At 40.4% G+C, this 9,556-nt stretch overlaps 1 pseudogene; it reads left to right on the plus strand.

Moving 5' to 3' along the window:
- The first annotated feature begins 4,016 nt into the window (after positions 1–4,016).
- LOC143671803 (ceramide synthase 5 pseudogene) lies at positions 4,017–4,869 on the plus strand (annotated as a pseudogene).
- The last annotated feature ends 4,687 nt before the right edge of the window (positions 4,870–9,556 follow it).

Here is a 9,556-nt window from a genome sequence, read left to right on the forward strand (position 1 = left end):
TGGTGGGACAGGCAGGTGCATGGGGGCTCCCTGTCTCCTAACCCTCAGTTTGCTATTTCTAACTGCCTTTACAGTTTCACGCTCTTTTCACATTTCCCTCCTCATCATAAGCAGTTTACCTTTGGGTCGATCCCTTTCATCAAGAAAATCAGGTGATTGAGCTCTGAAGTTCCTTTAGCTTTCCTTGGAAAATCTAAATCTTCTCTCCACAGTGGACATGTTCGTCTCTCCTATTTTCTCTCCTCTGTGACTTCAATCCTTGTCATTCCTGCATATTCCCCTTCTCTCTTGCAACTGGATGTTTCTCACAAACAGTAAGCCTGTTCAAAGTTCCTCCTATTCTTAAAACAATTAGTCTTTCTCCCTGCTATCCTGCCATTCTCAACACCGTCTTATCCCTCCCTCTCATCAGAATATGATCTACACTCTGCCCACTTCCTTTTGCTCTCTCACCATTCAACCTGATGCTCGTTGGTATTTGCCCACTAAGTTTTGTTGTGTTTCTCTAAGGTCACCAGCATACCCCACCCCATATAAAACCAAGTGGGATGTTTGTTAGTTCTCACATAACTACAAAAGAAAAATTTCTTTTTCTTTAAAATTTTTTGTGGAAGGTATGGGTTTCCAGAATAATCATGCAAAATAATACAGGATTCCCACATACCTCCCCAACACCTACAGTTGCACTGGTGTGGAAGATTTGTTACATTTGATGATAACACTTTTTTTGTAATTCTATTTTTTCAACAGTGGTTACATTTAATGGAATATTATTAAAATAGTACTATAAGAATTATCCATAGTTTACATAGGGCTATTTTTCCCCTTGTTTCTGACCTATTATTTTTTTTTCATGCATATCACTTGGTCACATGATAAAAGCTATATAGTTATTATACACACCAAGAGCTAATGGAATGGTTTTTTAAAAATTATGTAATGAGAATTTCTGGAAAGAGCAAGGCAGGCCTCTCAACCTTGTCTGAAAATGGTTTGTGGGAGCAAGAAAAGGAGACGGGTTTAGGGGTTTTATGGCAGTTAGCAATGGGGTAGGGTGAGAATTTTCATGTACAGGGCAGTGCTTGCGTGCTTTAAATCTCTGGCCAATGCCAAAGGATGGGGCATTCAGGCTTTCTTATCAGCTTTCCAGGATGTATGGCATAAGGGGAACATGAATGGGTGAGGTTTAAAATATGTCAGCAAACACTGAAAGATGGAGTCAGATTCTTTGTTACAATATACCTCTGAAGGCAGTATGGGAAAGAGAGGTATTGGGTCCTTGATAAATTTTTTCAACCTTAAAATGAGCATAAACTGCCTGATTCAAACATTTAGTGGTGGCGAATAATTCAGTGTCTTCAGGGTTGAGGATTTTTTAGCTACCCTGCCTGTTACTTGCAATCAAAATATTCTGAACTGATAAATATTGAAAGTATAATCAAGATGGTCAATAGTGCAGCATAGGGAGGTGTAGGATTTAGTTTGTCCCCTAGGGAAGCTATTAAATTGCCAGAAGCTGTTGGGAACAACTGTTTGGAGGACTTTTGAGACCAGATGCACATTGTACAGCAACTGGGAATTATCTGGAGGGCCAAGACTGATAAATCGTAACACAGAACTATAAGTGAAGTTTTCTAGGCTGTGAAGCTGGTGCCCCTTCCCCATTGGCATGGCAAGCTGACTCAGAGTCTCTCCCTGGTGAGAAACAGAAGCCCTCTCTATTAGGAGCAAGGGAAGGAGGGCTCAACCATGCTCAAATCGCAGATTTGATTAACATATTCAGACTTGTGAATACCAGCTCAGAACACAGATAATTCTATAACCCAATCAAGAAATAAATAAGGAGATCTTTAACAGTCTTGCTCCCAGTAGGGAGAAGGCAGGGCTGATGGGAAAAAAAAGATAATAATAAAAAACAAAACAAAACAGAGCCTTCTGTAGTGGGCTAAGCTCAGAATACTGGAAAAGAGCTCTGCCTCACGAAAGGGGAACATAGTGCTGGGTTCTAACTCTGGCTCTTGATTGCCAGAACTGGGGGGCTGGGGACTGTCTGTGAGAACAGATTTTTTTCCTTCCCTTTTTTTTAGCAGCCCTTTAAAGAAGCAGCAGGCATTCTCCTTTTTCAGCCTTGCCCCAGGCCAGGGTGGGAGTAGGGCTGATTGAAAGTCAAAGTACTTAATTAGGTGAAGGAGATAGTTCTCTAAAGGGCATATCATTCCCAAGCAATGGGATGTGGGCCCAGCACAAGTGGAGGCTCTCAGAGAATTTGAACCCCATGGGCTGGGATGTTGGTAGGAATTTCAACGTACAAAAAGTGGAGCCCAGCATGTTTCAAAACTGCTACCGGCAGGGGGGAAGGGGTACTGCTTGAGAAACTTGTAACTTTTACAGCCTGCAGGGAACAGGGGGCTGAAGAGCAGCTCCACTCCTTCCCCCCAGAAATATAGTGGAGGCAAGGTCAAGCACAGATGGTGATTGCTATTTAGAGTTCAGACCCCAGGGGCTGGAAAACAGAAACAGTTTAAAGCTGCCCTCAGCCTCAGCCTCAGCCTCCATGTCAACCATGCCCCTGGCAGGGATGGGGTCTGCTTACAATTACAAGCACAGTACCACTTTATGCCTTAGGGGAGCAATGGGTGGACAAGCATCATCATCTGGGCAGGACAGGAAAAGCACATAATTAAGAGACTTCACAGGAAAACTGGCACCATGCTGGGTCTTGTCCCCAGGAAATCTTGATACTGATAACATCATTTTTTTTTTTTTGAGTCCTGGGCTTGTCTGTGAAAACCTACCTGGAGTAGATCTTGTGGGGGGACCCTCTGCCCAGAGCCAGACATACAGGAAATGTCGCTAGAGGTAATGAAGGGAGTGTGAAAAAATATAGAGCCAAAAAACAAAACAAAAGATCAGCATTCCCTATGGGGGAAGAGAGAAGAGAAAGCTTTTTCATGGGGTGAATCAACTGCACACAAAAATGGTCAACTTCAAAATTATTCCATATAGTCATGGAAAGAATCAGAAAAATTAGAGCTGAAAAATTCTGATCATTTAAACAGAAGCTGTGCTAGAGGTCTAGAATAAGTTAAACTGAATGTCAAAGAAGAGATAGAGAACAAAGCCGACCAATAAGAAATCACTAAGAAAAAGAGAGACAATGACTTCCAGAATAAAGTAATCCAAGAAATCAGATGCCTAGACACCAGTACTAAACATGCTTCATGCTAGGAAGCACAAAGATATGTTTCCAGTCAAAAGAATAAACTAAAACTTCAGATGAAATGCAGGAGCTGAAACAACTGAATGAAGATATTCAAACAAATCTTCTAAGTCAAATCAACGAGTTGAAGGAGAATGTGGCAAAAGAGATGATGGATATAAAGAAGACGTGTGACCAGAAAGCAGAACTCGGGCCTTCATTCCCCCATTGTCTGATAAACCTTTGCACTGCTACCACCACTGTAATTGCTGCAGCCCTCAGCCTCTGGCACCTCAGCTACCTCCTCACACAGAAATTTGTGAATAAGCAGCAGAAGCCAGTACCAACAGGCCAGCAGTTCAAAACTTGGGAAAAGTTTGAAAAAGAGAAATTTGAACCCACAGACTTCAGGGATATATTCCTGCATCCTCCCCTTCTCCCTTGCTCCTGGATATGTTTCTCCCAACCACTAAGCCTGTTCAAAATTCCTCTGATTCTTAAAATCATTGTTTCTGCTCTCTTATGTCCAGCCCTTCTGAACACCCTCTTATCCCTTCCTCTCATCAGAATGTAGCCTATACTATGCCCACTTCTTTTTCTCTCTCACCATTTAACCTGAGCCTCATTGGGTTTTGCCCCCTAAATTTTAGTGGAATTTCTGCAAGGTCACCAGCGCGCTCTACATGACACAAAAGCTAGTGGAGGGGGATGGTCGTCAGCCCAGCTCAGCCCCAGAGGTGCCTGCCTTGGCGTTCCCTTGACCCTGGAGGCAGCTGAGGCTGTGGCAGCAGTGGCCGCGCTCTACCACTGATCCACCATGGCCCGCCCAAAATTCACTTTTTATTTACGTATATTCGTCTACGGGATTAGATTTCTGTGGTCGTCACTTGGCTCTGGGACACCTGACAGTGTTGGCATAGCTGTCCATATCAGCTTCTCACAAATGGGCTTTACTATTATAATCATGGAATTGGTCTTCTATTGGTCTCTTATGTTTTCTCAACTTGCAGACATGAAAAGAAATGACTTCCTGATCATGTTTGTACATCACTTGGCCGCCATTGAGTTCACCACCTTTTTCTACATCAGCACAATGTTATGGGTGGAAACTCTGGTCATATGTCTACATGATGTCTCAGACTACTTGTTGGAGGCAGCCAATGTGGCCAATTATGCCAAATATCAGTGGCTCTGTGACATACTTTTTGTGATCTTCAGTGCTCTTTTTGTGGTCACATATCTAGGAATCTATCCATTCTGGATGCTGAGCATGACCTTCTTTGACCTTCTTTGGGACCTATTCTTCCTGGTGGCTCTTCAGTGGCCTTCTCCTGATCCTACAGGTTCTGCATGTCATCTGGTCCTACCTAATTGCACGAATTGATTTTTTTTTTTTGCCACTTTTTTTTTTATTAATTAAAAAAAGAATTAACAAAACAATTAGAAATCATTCCAATCTACATGTACAATCAGTAATTCTTAATAACATCAACGAATTGATTTTAAAGACTTGATCTGGGGTAAGTGTGTAAGGATGATTGCCTGATGTGGAGAGCAGCTAAGAGGAAGATGTGACCAGTAACACAAAAAGTTCCTGTGGTGGCAGCTCCAGCAATTATGCCAATTGGGTGAATGGTCACATGGGAGGCAGCTACTGGACTGAAGAGTAAGGTGGTTGGTATGAGGACTTGACCACACATGGACTTTTAGAGTTACTGCAACTATATTCACTTGAGCTTCCCCATGTCTACATCCTTTTGAGTTAGGGGGACTGCAAAGGCAATGAGGAGAATCAAAGACGCAAATATTTTCACTTAAAAAAACTCTGACATTTTGTATTTAATAGTCTCTAGATCCTTTCAGTGACATTATTTGCTAGGTGTGTGTGTTTGTGTGCATGCACATGCATATGCATCTGTGCATGTGCATGAGTTTCATTGTCTGGGTTGTGGCACAATTCAGGACTGGGCCCTTAGGGCTTTGCCCCTTGCCCCCACCTCAGCCCCAGATTCTGGCTGCATACTGAAATATTCTGGCTTGGATCTATATCCTCCTTTGTTGCTCATAACTCTTGAGGCTCCAAACCCCTGGACGATATGGATGGAGCAGCCAAGTTCAGTTCCAAGTTTGTGTACTGTTCCTCCTTGGAGGAGGAACACTTCACGTGATGAAGTTGTATAGAAACAAAGAACCATGGGATGGATAGCCAGAATTGCTGTGACCCCTTGCTGGTGCCCCGTCCCATCACCTGGTAGTGACAAGGGCAACCCTGTTCTTTATACAGTGGTACGCAGAGAAGGGGGTTGGGAAAGGACAACAGCCACTGGGTGAGCTGTTAATGGTTTTATACTATTTTTTACTCTCCTGTGATTAAAAGTGCTTCAACTCTTCTCTACTGTCTCAAACTCTTTAGCAACCCTATCCCCAATGCCTTGACTCCATAAGCTAATTAAGAGGGTTTTTTCAGATGTCTGATTCTAGAGGCCTTGTACCCAAAATTTTTCCTTTCTGTGTATGCTGGGAAAACAGTCAGCCAGTGTGCCTTCATTTTCGGACTTTATGTTTTAGGAAAAAATAACCATGTATAGTGAGCACAAGAAAAAATACTGAGGGGATAAAAGCATCTATGTCACTAAACCAACAAAAGAATTATCTTACCTTTAGTTAGATACCTATTTTCCCATTTTATTGAATCTAAGCCTACTATTTAACATTTTAAGGTTGCAATAAGTGAATCTGAACAGATATTTTCTCTTTTAGCTCTGTTTTCTCTTTGAGCCCATGAAAAAGCAATCTTCCTAATTCAGACTTTTAAGTAAACAATTTAGTGGTATTTAGTCTATTCATACTGTTGTGTAATTTCCATCATTCCAAGTAAAAACCTCCTTACCCATTGTATTAGTCAGGGTTCTCTAGGGAAACAGAACCAACTGGAGATATACGTAAATGTGAGATTTTATAAAAGAGTCTCATGCAACTGAGGGGGTACACAAGTCCATATTCCATAGAGCAGGCTGTGAGCTGGCAACAGTGATGAAGGTCTTTGATGAATTCCCCAAGAAATGCTGACTGGCTGAAGTAGGGATGCAAGTTCTCTCTTCTGACTGCTGATGTTGTCACCTCTCCCTTCAAAATCTTCAGCTGATCAGATTAAATACAACTGATTGGATTATCTCATTGCAGAAGGCTCTCCACTTGGTTGATTATAGATGTAATCAGCCATAGATGTGATCAACTGAAATGTCCTTGCAGTAATGGTCAGACCAGTGCTTACTTGACCAGACAACTGGGCACTGTCATCTGGCCAACCTGACACATGAAACTAACAATCGCACCCATTTAGCTGTTTCACCCCGTAGTTCCCAGCCCCCCACCCCTGACAACTATCAAACTGTGTTATATCTCTATGTATTAATCCTGGATATTTTATAAAAATGAAATCATACAGTATGTGAAAAAAAGTTATAGAATCATTAAGTTCTCAAATAATCTTTTTTCTTTAAAAAAAATTTTAGTTATAGAAGTTGTGGGTTTACAGAAAAATTATGCATAAAATACAGGATTACCATACACCTCCACACCACCAACACTTAAATAGTGTGGAAAATGTGTTACAGTTGATGATAACCCTTTTTTTGTAATTCTACTTTTTTTTTAACTGTAGTTACATTTCACAAAATTGATGAAAGATTATTAAAGTAGTACTATAACTATTGCCCATAGTTTATGTAAGGGTATTTTCCTCATATTCCTGAACTATTATTATTATTATTATTATTATTATTATTATTATTATTATTCATGAATGTTTTAATTTTATTATTCATCTACTAATACATTGGCTAAAAGGAGTATCTTGTTTTATGACAGTCAGGACAGGGCAAGGGTGAGGGTTTCCATGCATGGGGCAGTCCTTGTGTGCTTTGAATATCTGGGTAGTGCAAAAAGAAGAATTCAGGCTATTTTATCAGCTTTCCAGGATGTGGGGCACCAGGAGGAGATGGATGGGTGAGGTTTAAAATATGTCAGCAAACACTGTGAAATGGAGTAAGGTTCTGTTACAATATACCTCTAAAGGCAGTATGGGAAAGAGAACTTGTTTCCTTGATAATGTTTGTGTTAGTCAGAGTTCTCTAGAGAAACAAAACCAACAGGGTAGATCTGTCAATATGAAATTTATAAAGGTGTCTCACACAACTGGGGGAATAGGAAAATCCAAAATCCATAAGGCAAGCTGTGCAGCTGGCAGTCCAATGAAGGGGATCTGGATGAACTCCAGAGGAGAGGCTAGCTGGCTGAAGAAGCAGTGAATGCAATCAGCTGACTGATGATTCAATAAACCAGCCATGAAATATCCTTGCAGCAATGGCCAGGCCAGTGCTTACCTGACCAGACAACTGGGCATAATCATTTGGCCAAGATGACACCAGAACCTAACCATCATAATGTTTTTCAACCCTAAAATGACTTTGGAACAACCTGATCCAGACATTAATTGATACAGAATAATTCAGTGTCTTCATGGTTGAGGATATTTTTCCTGACACTGCCTGTTACTTGCAGCCAAAAATATTCTAAACTGTTACAATATTCAAAGTATAATCAGAATAGTCAAGATGCAGCATAGGGAGTGAAATTAGCCAGCAACAAAAGGACAAATACTTTATGGTCTCACTGATATGAACTAACATTAATGAATGAATTTGGAGAACCTCAGTTAAGAACACAGGTTATCAGGAGATACTTGAATAGGGCATGAGATTTTGTAGGTTTGTCCAGGTTAGTGTGATTCCCCGATAAATCCAAGAGTGATTTGAACAGTGAATAAAGAAGTATTTGCAAAGTCCCCTTGGGGAAAGGAATGAAAGGGGGGAAATTCAACTTCCCCACTTGGAGAATTCCTGATATTCTCACAAGCAGTGGGGACAACCAAATCAATAGGCTGAGCCCTCAATATTAGGGTATTTGCATTTGAAACATATCCCCCAAAGGATAGGTTAAGCCTACTGAAAATTAGGCCTAAGAGTCACCCCCAGAGAACCTCTTTTGTTGCTTAGATGTGGCCTATCTCTCTCTCAGCCAATATGGCAAATAAACTCGCTGCCCTCCACCTCTCTACATGGAACATCACTCCCAGGGGGTTAAAAATACCTGGCAATGTGGGGCAGAAATCCTAGAATGAGCTGGGACTCAGCATCAAGGGATTGAGAAAACCTTCTTGACCAAAAGGGGGAAGAGCAAAATGAGACAAAATAAAGTGTCAATGGCTGAGAGATTCCAAACAGAGTCAAGAGGTTATCCTGGAGGTTATTCTTATGCATTATATAGATATCCCCTTTTCAGTTTATAGTGTATTAGAGTGTCAAGAGGGAAATTTCCTGAAACTGTAGAGTTGTGTTCCAGTAGCCATGTTTCTTGAAGATGATTGTATAATGATATAGCTTTCTCAATGTGACTGTGTGATTGTGAAAACCCTATGTTTGATGCTCCTTTTATCTAGGGTATGGAAAGATGAGTAAAAAAAATATGGGTAAAAAAATAAACAAATAATAGGGAGAACAAAGGTTAAAATAAATTGAGTATATTGAAATACTAGTGATCAATGAAAGGGAGTGGTAAGGGGTATAGGAAAAAAAGTAGGGGGAACAAAGGTTAAAATATATTTGATAGATGGAAATACTAGTGGTCAATGAGAGGGAAGGGTAAGGGGTGTGGTATATATGAGTTTTTTCTTTTTTTCTTTTTATTTCTTTTTCTGGAGTGATGCAAATGTTCTAAGAAATTATCATGGTGATGAATATACAACTATGTGATGATATTGTGAGCCATTGAGTGTACACCAAGTATGGAATGTTCATATGTTTAAAATGTTTGTATTTGTATGTTGTTTTGTCAGCAAAAATATATTTTTAAAACTGTATACTTTATCATTCCATTCATATAAACATATATAACTAATCTATACTAATCTGGCAACACTAGCTTCTAATGTTAGAAACCAGTATAGCAGTTCTCCTTCTGGGTGGAATACTGGAAGGGGAGATGAGGGAGAGCTCTGGGAGACTGGTCATATTTTGTTGACTGCTGTGGGTGCTGATTCCATGGGTGTGTACAGTGTGTAAAAATGGAGGTATACTCTTTTGGGCATTTTTCTGTATGTATATTATACTTCAAGATAAAGTTAAAAAATAAAACAAAGAACACAGGTTATCAGGAGATAGAAATAGGGTAGAGATTGGGTAATTGGCACTGAAGAGATACAGATTGTGTAGCAGAACAGATTGTAAAAATTCAGAAATGGATAGCACAATACAACCTGATTGTAGCACAATAATGTAAGTACACTGAATGAAGCTT

The sequence above is a fragment of the Tamandua tetradactyla genome, chromosome X (assembly GCF_023851605.1).
Source record: "Tamandua tetradactyla isolate mTamTet1 chromosome X, mTamTet1.pri, whole genome shotgun sequence".
NCBI lineage: Eukaryota > Metazoa > Chordata > Mammalia > Pilosa > Myrmecophagidae > Tamandua > Tamandua tetradactyla.